The sequence below is a fragment of the Canis lupus genome, chromosome 30 (genome assembly GCF_003254725.2).
Source record: "Canis lupus dingo isolate Sandy chromosome 30, ASM325472v2, whole genome shotgun sequence".
Classification (NCBI taxonomy): domain Eukaryota; kingdom Metazoa; phylum Chordata; class Mammalia; order Carnivora; family Canidae; genus Canis; species Canis lupus.
The window spans coordinates 12,270,729-12,283,398 of record NC_064272.1 but is presented as its reverse complement, the minus strand read 5'-3'; the positions used below and the strand labels follow the sequence as shown (position 1 = coordinate 12,283,398).

At 40.6% G+C, this 12,670-nt stretch overlaps 1 long non-coding RNA gene across 8 annotated transcripts in view; it reads right to left on the bottom strand.

The window, feature by feature from the left end:
• Positions 1-12,670, bottom strand: part of LOC112675985 (uncharacterized) — a 175,350-nt gene that overhangs the window by 100,826 nt on the left and 61,854 nt on the right. For 4 of the 8 annotated variants that reach the window (XR_007407318.1, XR_004810935.2, XR_004810936.2 and 1 more), the window contains exons 2-7: positions 10,079-10,267; positions 3,768-3,940; positions 2,862-2,916; positions 2,276-2,328; positions 2,075-2,192; positions 1,736-1,844 (exon numbers count right to left, since the gene is read on the bottom strand). This is a non-coding gene — a long non-coding RNA (uncharacterized LOC112675985). Of the gene's footprint in view, positions 1-1,735; positions 1,845-2,074; positions 2,193-2,275; positions 2,329-2,861; positions 2,917-3,767; positions 3,945-10,078; positions 10,268-12,670 lie in introns of all 8 variants that reach the window. The other 4 variants (XR_007407316.1, XR_007407319.1, XR_007407320.1 and 1 more) reach the window with 4 other exon arrangements.

Here is a 12,670-nt window from a genome sequence, read left to right as displayed (position 1 = left end):
TAAAGGGCATGGATGTACAGAATTCTAACACAAAAATGTGTAATATATTGTGAATTCACTCTATCACATGGGCCAAAAAGAAGGAATGTGCTTCTGTTCCCCAAGGAGTAGAAAGGGTGTTCAGCTTCTACTCAGCCACTACTCATTCTAGGGAAGAGGCCTTCCAGAGACAAGAGGACCAGACTAAGAAACCTCAGAAATGAGAAATCCTCTCACTTCACGCAGTGAGTTATAATCTCAACCCAAGTTCCAGCTTAGGGTCAAAATTTTATTGCAAGTTTTTAAAGAGGTGGACTTATTCAGTATGTCTCAGCCTGTGATACCCATCAATTGTATTATTTCCCTGGATGATTTTTTTCAATTTTTATTAGAAATGACAGCTTCTTTATTAAAAAGGCAGGAAATATATCGAAGAAAAATACAAGCAACAGTAATCAGGTGTTAAAGGATATGAAAGTCCTATCTTATGATAGAGAACTAACCATATCTTTAGAGGATTTATGGTTTGAGTGGTTTATTAAATCTGACACCAGGCCTGTAATTACCACCAATTATTTGGTCATAGTGTCAGTTCCATTTAAAGTGAAAAAGATAGTGATGGCAACAGCTTATTTTTAATAACTGATTTCAGAGAAAACCATTTTATGTCCAATTGCTACTTCTTCACCTTCTGATCTCCAAATAAAAGACTTGTACCTGTGGGGTTACTGGTGTGAACCCCAACTCAGGAAAGCAGCCACAAGATGCTATTATGGGCTGACAGTAAGGTATATATTTACTCCACTGCTCATCCACCCTATAAACACCTGGGTGCATCCACTGGGTGCTGGCCCCTACAGTAAATGCCTCCTAAACACGCTGCATTCGACTGAAATGCTGAATCTGAAAAATCTCACCACATTACTAAGAGGGCCTTCATTCTCAGAGCAGGAAGACACTTCATAGAGTCTTCTGTTGTGGTGCTTATGTATGAGGAAATGCATCCTTCCAGGTCTATGAATCCGCTCCCTCTTTACTCATTTAAAAAAGAATTGAGTGCTTTTGTTTGGCTGTTGAAAGCTGCCATCCTTGGGAACAAATGGCTTTCAAGTCCCAAGAGTGCTAGCAGGACAGCGTCTTACCCCTCACGCACTAGTCCCTGAGCCAGGGAGGGGAGTATAGCTCCAAATACAAAGTTGCCAAATATAAATGAAGTTACCTTTTAAAAATCCGCTTTTCTTTCTATTTCAAGATAAATGAAGTTACCTTTTAAAAATCCGCTTTTCTTTCTATTTCAAGATACAATCTCCCGCAATCTGTATCAAATGTATGTAATTTAGGGACCAAGTATTTATACACTTCTACTTCGAGGTGCTTGTGTTTGATGCTATGTTCAAATGCCACACCCACCCACCAAGTTTTTTGCTTGATTTTGCTTCAGTTTTTCCCCTACTCCCTTAACTTACTTTTATGATTCTGGAGTTTAAACGACAGCAACTATGAAAACCCAGAAAGTGTAAATTTAAGAAGTTTTAACCATCTAATCCACGGAGGTGAGTGGATAAATAAGGTGTCAAGATTCAATTTTGACATAAAGAGTGACTACTGGTAGGAGACTCGACTGAGGTCATCTTTTCCAAATGTTGTCAGTGGGATGGAGTAGGAGAGAAAGGAGAGATGAGGGAAGGAGGAGGACATTAGGGAGAAGTCTGTATATTCTCATTCAAACAGACAAGCAAACAAAGACTAAGAGAACCTTTAAGCCTTTTGGTAAAGGCTCCTCACTGGAGGCAACACATGTCATCGTCTGTCTCAAGCTCCGAGCCTCTCTTCAGCGTGAACACAGCTGCTTCAGGAGACAGAGACTGAAATAGAAAACCAGCCATGGTGATGAAATGTGACAACTTGCTTCAGAAAAGACATGTTTGATGTGTTTTCCAACTGGATGTTTCTAAAATTTATGGCAGTTTCAGACAAGATTTCCAAAGAAATCCTTTTTCTTACTCATTTCAAGCTTCTGAATCTGTAATATCCTTATCACTGCTGCAAAAAAGACACCAAAGAAAGTTTCTTCCCCGCCAGTTTCACAAATTACCTTTCAGTCTTGAGAAGATGCGTCTCCACTTGGCCAACTCGGGTATCTCTCACAGATCACTCTGGCTCATCTTCCCCAGCATCATAGGACTTGCTTCCTAGAGATTCAGTTTTCTCATCTGCACAATGAAGAGGTTCTGCTAAATAATCTTTAATGCCCCTTCCACATGTAACATGCGGGAACCCCAATTTTACCACCAACCTGAAAGCATTTGAAGGATTCATTGCAACCATAATAGTGTTAATAGGGACCATCTGGAAACACGAAGAGAAAAAACAAAGAGATGTTTTAGGACAAGGATTGAGTTTCTAGTAATAGCCAGGGAAACATCCTGCTCCATGTAGGAGAAACCTCTGCATATTCCACATGGAATAAACCCTCCACAGATAGATATTCTGAAATACAGACATATACAAGAAGCAGCTACATGAAGGCACAAGACAGTGGAGGGAAGTAGATTCTAGTGAGAATGAGATGCATGAGAGGGGGCATTACATGGAATAAGTCCTCCATTTTGCTGCTTCTCTTATAACCTGAAGGGAGGCTCAGTCAGCATATATAAAGCATCAAGCATGTGTAGAAAATTGCCACTTTTTTGGCCCAGGGAATCAGAGTACTGAGTCCAGGGTAACTGTAGCCATTGGATAAAGAAACAATTTGGGAAGGAAAAGAACCAGAAAGGGAATACTCAAATTCTGCCTCCTTACATGTCTGGCTGACTCCAGAGCCATGTATGCAAGGAACAGCCTTGAAGTACCTCACCTAAAGGTAAAAGATCAGAACTGACCTGAGTTTGGAACTAGAGAAAAGCAGAGTTGGGAGCTCGTATCTAATCAAGTGTGCTGGAATGAAAAAACGTGACTCATTAGAGGAAATGAAAAAGAGCATTCAGAGTCTCTACAATATTACATTGATAACGTACATGATATAATCCAAAATTACTCAAAATATAACAAATCAGAGAAATGGAGATCCTTAAGCACAACAGACAAGTTCACGAGGAAGGTCATAAGGGATATTTACTCCCTTATCTCCCTTCCTGTGAGGTCTGGCTATGTCCGGCCATCCCATAATGTTTTAAATTACCTACTCCCTTCATACCCCTCAATCCCAGGAGTCATTTTATTTCTCTAAGTTTGGTATTCAGTGAGATATTCATTTCAGGGGATAATAAGGGATTCTTTTCACCACTGCATGCCCTGAGCACCCAGAAGACCATCTCCTAATATAAAGGGATTTTTACCAACTTTTGCCCCCAAAGAGCGAGCCTGTATCCCTCAACTCCCTTTGAGGATTGGTTGTTTATAGTCTGCTCCCAGTAGCAGTATCGTAACACCAAGGTTCTTGATTGCAAACCACAAAAATCAAAGTCTAGCTGATTAAAAAGAAAAGACATTTACAGGAAAGAACAAAGTAGTTCAGAAAAGTATGAGGGAGACAACTGCTTCCAGCCATGGTAGAGTAACAAGAAATCCACTTTAAAGAGAAAGATACCAAAGGTAAAATCAGATGATGTAAAAAATATACCATGCAAACACTAAACATAAAAAAGCTAGAGTGATCATATAGCTACAAAGCAATTAGGTAGCTCTCTACAAGCCAAGAAGGGCAGCCTCAAGCCAAACCTGCTGACACCTCAATTGTAACTTCCAGCCTCCAAACTGTGAGCGAATATTGTCTTCAGAGAGCTTACCTTTGTTAAGATAGTGGAACTTTGGGTTGGAGTGTAGAATTGGGAGCAGAAGGACACTGGCTAGAAGATTGAATGTCCACAGTGGCATCCGATGCAAGTGATCAGTGTTATCAGCATTTATGGTGTGTATAAGAGCTGAGGGCAGTGGACTGGATGGAGCATGTGCTTAGACTCTGCCTCATGTTGCAAAAAAAAAAAAAAAAACATAAGTATTAGAAATACTTTCAGTATTATTTCTGTTCTGGGATCTAACACAAAGTGTGTTTTATCTGCCTATAGTATGAGAAACAGGAGACCAATCTAATAGAAATTCTTACAAATGAGTACAGTACATAGAAGCTGGCAGGGATGGGGGAAAGGATGGAGAAGGGAGGCACACAGGATCAATTTTATGTGCCTCTCACATAATAGGTATTCAATGTATTTGATATTGATAAAAATGACAGATGAACTAAACCTATTATGCTTGGGTTTTTTTTGTTTTTTGTTTTTGTTTTTGTTTTTGTTTTTGTTTTTGTTTTTAAAAGGATAGGACAGCCCGGGGGAAGGGGGGGGGGGGAGAGTTCAGTGGTTTACCGCCACCTTCGGCCCTGGAGATCCAGGATCCAGTCCCACATCAGGCTCCCTGCATGGAGCCTGCTTCTCCCTCTGTCTGTGTCTCTGTCTCTCTCTGTCTCTCTCTGTGTCTTTCATGAATAAATAAACAAAATCTTTAAAAAATAAAAATAAAGGATATTAAGTACAAATGCTATCCTAGCAATGATGTCCTACAAATGTGACTAGTTACCTGAAACCCTTTTTAACACCATGAATTAAATATATCTTTTATAAAAATTATAGGCTATCGAACCTTTATGGCAAAAGCATCAGGAAGAAATTAAGCAATGAGTCACAGCACCATGTAAAGACAATCAACCAGAACCAATTTTCAAGCTTCTGTCAGGGCAGTATTTATAGCATGTGATAGCTGGGTCAGTCCTCTTTGAATAAGAACCATGCACTAAGTCCTAATCACCATTCCCGAATGCCTATTAGCAGGACCCAGATCAGCTTGGCATTAAGTGATACCGTGATTATGTTAAAAAGCTGGCACAGAGAAGGCCTGAGGTAATGAGGGCAGGTTTGGGCTTTAATGAAAGGAAGGGGAAGTGGCTGTCATCCTTCTTGGGTACTACACATCACGTTGTCTCTAAGTCAAGCAACCAATGACGCAAGAGCTGTGCCTTCGACTGAAAAAAACGCTTAATTAGACCTATAACTACACTGAGCCCAAAACTTCACAGGTATCTTTTCTATGTTGTATGAGGTCTGTTTTCAATCTGGCTTTTATACTGCTAACCAAAGAATTCCACAAACAATATAGACTTTTTGAAAACAACGTCAGTTGAAAATATTCTCAGCTCACTCCATATTTTTTAAAGAAGATATATATTTTTAAAGTTTGAGTAATTTTATTTAAAATATAGTATAAATGGGGATCCCTGGGGGGCTCAGCGGTTTAGTGCCTGGCTTAGGCCAGGGCCTGATCCTGGAGTTCCAGGATCGAGTCCTGCATTGGGTTCCCGGCATGGAGCCTGCTTCTCCCTCTGCCTGGGTCTCTGTCTCTCTCTCTCTCTCTCTCTCTCTCTCTCTCTCATGAATAAATAAATAAAATCTTTAAGAAAAAAAATTTAAAAAGAATAAGTGTAGCCCTGGGGATATGATGACCACTCTGTAACTCCTATTTCTCATCTAAAAAAATGAGAATAGTAACCTCCTCATGGGGCTGATAGGAGTACTAAACGAGTGAATACCCTTCAAGTTCTTGGCACATAGGGGTGCTGGGTGGCTAAGTGAATTCAGTGTCTGACTTCTGCTCAGGTCATGATCCCAGGGTCCTGGGATGAAGCTCTGCATTAAACTCCAGTGAGCCTGCTTCTCACTCTCCCTCTGCCTGCCACTCCCCCTGCTTGTGCTTGTGCTCTCTCTCTGTCAAATAAATAAATAAAATCTTAGAAAAAAAAAAGTTGGGATGCCTAGGTGGCTCAGTGGTTGAGCATCTGCCTTCAGCTCAGGGCATGATCCTGCAGTCCCGGGATCAAGTTCCGCATTGGGCTTTCTGTATTGAGCCTGTTTCTCCCTCTGCCTATGTCTCTGCCTCAATCTCTCTCTGCATCTCTCATGAATGAATGAATGAATGAATGAATGAATGAATGAATGAATAAATAAATAAAATCTTTATAAATAAATAAACAAACAAATAAATAAATAAATAAATCAAACTGTTCCTGGCACACAGTAGGTACTTTCTTAATATTAGCTAGACTTCTTATAATTAATGTGTTATAGGATTTTTTAAACAGATTTTAAGCTATTTCTACTCATAGGTAATAGAGACAGTAATCTATGATAAAACTTAAGAGATCTTTAAAAACCCATTGCCCTTAAAATATACATTTATTCAAAAACAGTTTTATACATTTATATAAAACTGTATATGATATGGCCTTGCCCTTGAGAAACCAATCTACCAAACTATTTTTTTATTTTATTTTTTTTAATTTTTATTTATTTATGATAGTCACACAGAGAAAGAGAGGCAGAGACAAAGGCAGAGGGAGAAGCAGGCTCCATGCAGGGAGCCCGATGTGGGATTCGATCCTGGGTCTCCAGGATCGCGCCCTGGGCCAAAAGCAGGCGCTAAACCGCTGCACCACCCAGGGATCCCCAATCTACCAAACTAACTATCATATTAATAGGATATGTTTTAGTAACAAAAAGAAAGAGAATATACAAATTATCTCTTACCATCCATTGATGCAGTATATCAAGCATTTGAAATTTAGGGAAGACAAGCAAAACTACAAGGACAATGAGATTAGGTAGTTATTGTCAAGGGGTATTGATGCTCCTTAGAAATAAACAAGTTGCTAAGGTAAATTAACAAGCAATAGGAAACCAAGTGTAAAAGCCAGAGGACCACTTTGGTAGCACAAAGAAGTCTTTATCTCCTGCAGAGCAATGAAAGAAGAAACCAATGTTCAAGGCCAAGATTTAATGGTCCAAGTGACTGAATTACAAAAAAAAAAGGTCAAATGCCCAACAATGGCAGGTCTATTACACCAAGGTCAGGGCAAGGTCTCCCTACTTGGGAAAACCTAGTAACTGATATGCAATGAAGACATCTGGCAGGAAGCCCCTGAACATTTTGACTCCCTAGACAACTCTGAATTTTCTGAACCAACAGAAGTGGCCCATCCCCTATTAAGAGCTAATATTACCCCTTCCACCTCATCCTGGAAGACAATGCAAAGATCTCTTCCCAAGAAGGCAATAAGATCTACCTCACTTACCTCCCTTGCTACTAGGCCTATAACTAAGGTTAAATCACAGCATAACCCAGCTGGGAATATGCTGGGCCTGATAAGGAAAGAAAGGGACAATGTCTTCAAGGAAGCCACAAACCCAGCCAAAATACACCACCATGTACCAGCATATACCAGAGTAGTATATGTGCATATGGGACCGGATTCTGAGGGTGATTAATCAAGGTGACTGGAACACAAACTTAAAATAGGAAAGTGTTCATCAACTTGGAAGTGGTCTCCAAAGATACAGAATTTATCCCTTGACAAGGACCCCAACAGATAGTATGAGCTTGCTATAAAAATGGCTCCTAGAACATTAATTAATAATTACAGATGATGATCCCTGAACAAAGTTGCAATGCCAGGATTATCACGGCAAATGGTGCAGGAAGGGATTTAAGGACTGACTGAAGTGGCCGAAATGAAATTGAGATACTATGTATGGCCAGAAGACCTGCTCAATGATTATGTTCCACAGAAAGGCCCAGAAGACCTACCATTTGCCAAGACTCTAATGTGGTGGAGAGAGGCACCAATGCTAAAATGTTCAGTTTTGTTGCTCTTCTACAGGCCAGAGGTGATGGTAGGCAAGGCTGTTATGGAACAAGGCTCCTTAATAGCAATGGGGATAATAGGGCCCCAAAACAAAAGAGAACAAATGGTAGATGTAAACAGCTCAAAGCCAGAGGATTGCAGTAATGGTAATGAATGGCAGGGCTGGCGCAGCAGTCATGAAGCCTGAGGTATAGAGAGTTACACAGATGATTAATAGAAACCAAATATCTAAAGGCAAAATACATGGGTACTACTCAGTTTATATCAGCAGAGGAAATTAATGATGGACTACCAGGAGACCAAATACAGTCTCCTCTACAAAAGGCATGATCCCTTATGCAGTTTCCACATTTGAGCCAATTTTCAGATCTAGAACCCACTGAATAGGTTGCCTGATACCCAGGAGGAAGGACTCTGTAATATCACAGCATTGCTCTGACTATCATTGCTCTGACTCTTCCCCAAAGGGACCTATGACCATTTATTTGGGTAAATGTACACTGGGGAAAGGGAAACAGCCAGGGCTATGGAATATAGAGTTTGAGGACCTTAGCTGATAGCTGAAGACCTGAAATATTATCATGGACCCTTATGAGAGTAGGGATAAATGGGAGATAGGTAATAAAGGGAGCCATAGCCAGGGTCTGGTTTATAGTAGGATCACTGGATCCACAGATTAACCTGGTGGCAATTTCTCCAGTGCTAAATTTACAATCAGCAGTTGGTATTACCCAATACAGTGGGGGAGGTTGGGCAGGAATAGTGGAAATTAGTGCCACCCTTAAAGATGTAAAGGATCAAGTGGTAATTGCCTCCCATAATATCTCCATTTGATTCTCCACTCCAGCCCCTACAGAAACCGGATAGATCCTGGAGGGTTAATGTAGACTAGTGGTCAGCAAACATGTTCTATTAAGGCCCAGATACCAAACATTTTAGGCTTTGTGGCCCATACAGTTTCTGTCACAATTCAACTCTCCCACTGTGATGTGAAAGTAGTTACAGATAACATGCGAGTAGGTGTGGCTATGTGTTCCAATAAAACTTTATTTATAAAAACAGGCAGCAGGTCACATTTGGCTATAGTTTGCTAACCCCTGATTTAGACTACCACAAACTCTACCAAACACTAGCCCAGCTGGAACCATATGTCACATGTGACATCTGCTACAGCAAATTAGCATGGCATCAGGTACATGGTATATGGCTATTGATTTGATTTGATGAGTAGATCAGGAAAAAGAATTAGAAACATTTTGCATTTGTGCAAGAGAGATGTTAGTCATTTATAGTTTTCCCTCAGGACTATGTTAACTCTCTGTACTTTGTCAAACTAGAATTCAAAAAGATCTGAATCATCTGAACATTCCACACAATATTGATCCATCACGTTGATAATATGCTGATTGTACTAGATACAAAAGAGGTAGCTATCACTTAGATTTCATAAGAAACACACATTTCACATAACCCTATGAAGATTCATAAAGTGGAACCACTATTTTGGTAAAACCGTTAGGCTCTAAAGACCAGGAGTATACTGGACATCCCCTCCAATAATTTATTTCAAAATAAAGTATGGCTTCTTGTACTTCTTACCACAAAAAGGAAGGAAAACATGCCAAGCCCTTTTGGATTCTGGAGGCAGTATGTTCTGCACTTGCAATATCCAGTATAGCGGCCCTTAGCCACACAAGGTCATTTATACTTAAATTTAAATTAAATTAAGTTAGAATTTCAATTCCTCAGTTGCATTAGCCATATTGCAAGTGCTCAATAGCCACATATACCAGTGGCTACCATATTGAAAACACAGATATCAGGTATTTCCACCAGTGCAAAAGTTCTATTGGAACACACTGTACACCTATAAATAGGACTATTGTTCTGATCCATATGCCTGGTGACCCAAGAGCAGCCAGCTTTCAGTGCAGCCCAGAGCCAGAAAGAGTTCAAAGGTCTAAACTGCAGTGAAATAGCCTGCCACTTAAGCCATATGATCCAGCAGACCCTATGATAACACAGGTACCAATGGTTGGCAAAAAAAAAATCTTGTTGGAATTTGTGACAAGCTCCAGTGAGAGAATCACAGTATAGGTCCCTGGGACTCTAAAGCAAGGTTATACCATCTGAACTAGAGGTTACTGGTGAGATTAGACTTGGGATATGAACTGGGAAGGGGTGCTGTTAAAACAGTGATGGAAAAAAAAAAAAAAAAAACAGTGATGGATGCCATGGTTTGGGGCTCTAGAGCAATGTCATGCTATCTGTCATAGGGAATTAGATGCTATTTGAAAAACAACTCCTGGCATGCTACAGGGCCCTGGAAGAAGCAGAAAACCTCTTGATCTTGCTCATGCTCATTCTCAGATGTACAATTTTCATATTACAACAGATAGCTATGCCCACCTGGTCATATGTGTTGTCAGGTCTGATGGAACTCATGATTGGCAAATCCTGATATATGGTCACTTGGTATTTTGTGGTAAGATATTTCTTCTTGCCAGGATTAGAAGTAGGTCCATGATCACAAAATCCATTGATCATATACTATTCCTCAATATCCAGAGCTGGGGCCTAACAGAATGTTGGATAAACCTGTGAAAGTCACAAAGAAAGTGTCATCTCAGAAGTAATACTCTGATAGAATAAGATGCCATCTTCCAGGACACAGTATAGACATTACATGAAATATCATTGCATGACACTGTCTGCAGTAGAAAGAATAAACAGGTCTGGGCACAAGAAGAGTGAAGTAAAAATAACCCCACTTACCATTACTCCCAATAACTGAATTAAAAAATATGTGTCTCCTATCCCCACAACTATGTGTCCCACAGGGTTTAAGATCTGGTCCCTGAGAAGAAACTCCTACTAGAGAACTAGCAAAATCCCCATTGAACTATAAGCTGCTGCCTGGTCCCGCTGGTTTCAGCAGAAAGAGGAGTCATCATCTTAATAAAGTAATTATCCTTGATCATGAGAATAAGGTAGGAATATTGTTACAAAATAGGGCCAAGGAAGAATATGGGTGGCATTCAGGTAATTTATTCGGACACCTCTAGGCCCTCCCTTGCCTGATTATGACTATAAACAAACAGATACAACAAACTGTGCCAGAGAAGGGCATAGTTTCCAAGGTCTCAGACCACTGAGTATCAGGTTCAAGCCACTACATAAGTCCCTGAGGCTAGCAGACCTGGTCAATGAAGGTGACAGAAATCTTCAGTGGACTATAGAAGAGGGAAAGTAATAACAATTGCTATGACCTGGGGGAGCTGCTCCCCACAAAATATATGAAGAAGTGGAGCCAAGGAGACTATGGGCTGTAGTAGGTCAGAGATGCACCATGCAGATCCCTCTTCAGGGAAGGACTTGCTCCCCAACTTCAGGGAGAGCAGGGATCTTTCAGGTGTACCCCAGCTACAGAGAGTTGCCTGGCCAAGGTCATGTCCTTCCCTGAGACAGCGCCAGTGCAAAGACTGAGTGAGACAGGGGTACAAAGGCTCAGCTATTTCAGTCCAGTGAGGTTCAACCCCAATGGGCAATACTCACTCCAGAGCTCCCCAGTAGGCTGGCTGAGCCTTTCTCAGACCCACAACTACAGTTCAGTTTCTCTCTCTGCCCAATCCTGCTTCTTCCCCTTTCCTTTCTCAGGTATTGATCCCCAATAAACATTTTAAATCCCAAACTCCATTTTTTTTTTCCAAACTCCATTTTAATGTCTGTTTCTAAGGAACCCAACCTGCAACTGTGTGATTGTATGTTTGTAGGAGCCCAAGCAGACAGTACAACCCAGCTGAATGTAATATATAACAAAACAAAAAAACAAAAACAAAACAAAACAAAACAAAAAACTTTCCCCTGCCCCCTCCAATAGTATTTGGAAAAACTGTTTCTGAGCTAAGGTGTACATCATTCCAAAAGTCATTTTCTTCAGTGGTCAATGACTATCCCAGGCTGTTGGACCATCAGTGTCAATGGCAAGTATGCCCACATTACCACAGACCTTTTGGTAGTGGTCAGGTACAACACAGAAGCATCAAGAACAGCAACAGCCAATAAGTCAATGAAAGAAAGACAAATACCATATGATTTTACTCATATGTGGAACTTAAGAAACAAAACAATTGAACAAAGGAAGAAAAGAGACCAAAAAAACACTTTTTTTTTTTTTTTTTTTTGCAAAAACAGACTTTTAACAATAGAGAAGGAACTATCAGTTACCAGGGAGGAGGTGGGTGGGGGATGGGTGATGAACTAAGTGAAGGAAATTAAGAGCACACTTACAGTGATAAGCACTGAATAATGTATAGAATTGTTGAATCACTATATTGTACACCTGAAACTAATATGACACTGTATATTTACTCCACTGGAATTAAAAATAAAAGAACAGCAACACCCAAGAGAATGGAACAGTTCCCCTGACTACAGATTTTCTAGTCTTTTTCCATGGCAGGACAGTGACCAACACTGAGTCTCAGAGTTAAGCAAATACCCTTGGGTTTTCTTACCCTGATGTGTGAGCTCAAATTCTGAGACAGGAAAGAAAGGGAGAAAAGAGAGAGAAATGAAAGAAAGATATTATTTTTCTTTTTTTGAAGATTTTATTTATTCATGAGAGACACAGAGAGACAGGCAGACACACTCAGAGGGAGAAGCAGGCTCCCTTCAGGGAGCCCGATGCCGGACTCATCCCAGGATCACTCCCTGAGCCGAAGGCAGATGCTCAAACACCGAGCCACCCAGGCATCCCAAGAAAGATAATCCTGTATTTTGGAGCCACAGAGTAATTCGACTAGAATATTAGAAGTAAAGTGAACTCATGCTTACAACCTCTAAACTGATAAAACATACTAATACAACTCTTAAATGAAAAAAGCAGATTATAGAACAGTATGCAGGGATCCCTGGGTGGCGCAGCGGTTTGGCACCTGCCTTTGGCCCAGGGCGCGATCCTGGAGACCCGGGATCGAATCCCACGTCGGGCTCCCGGTG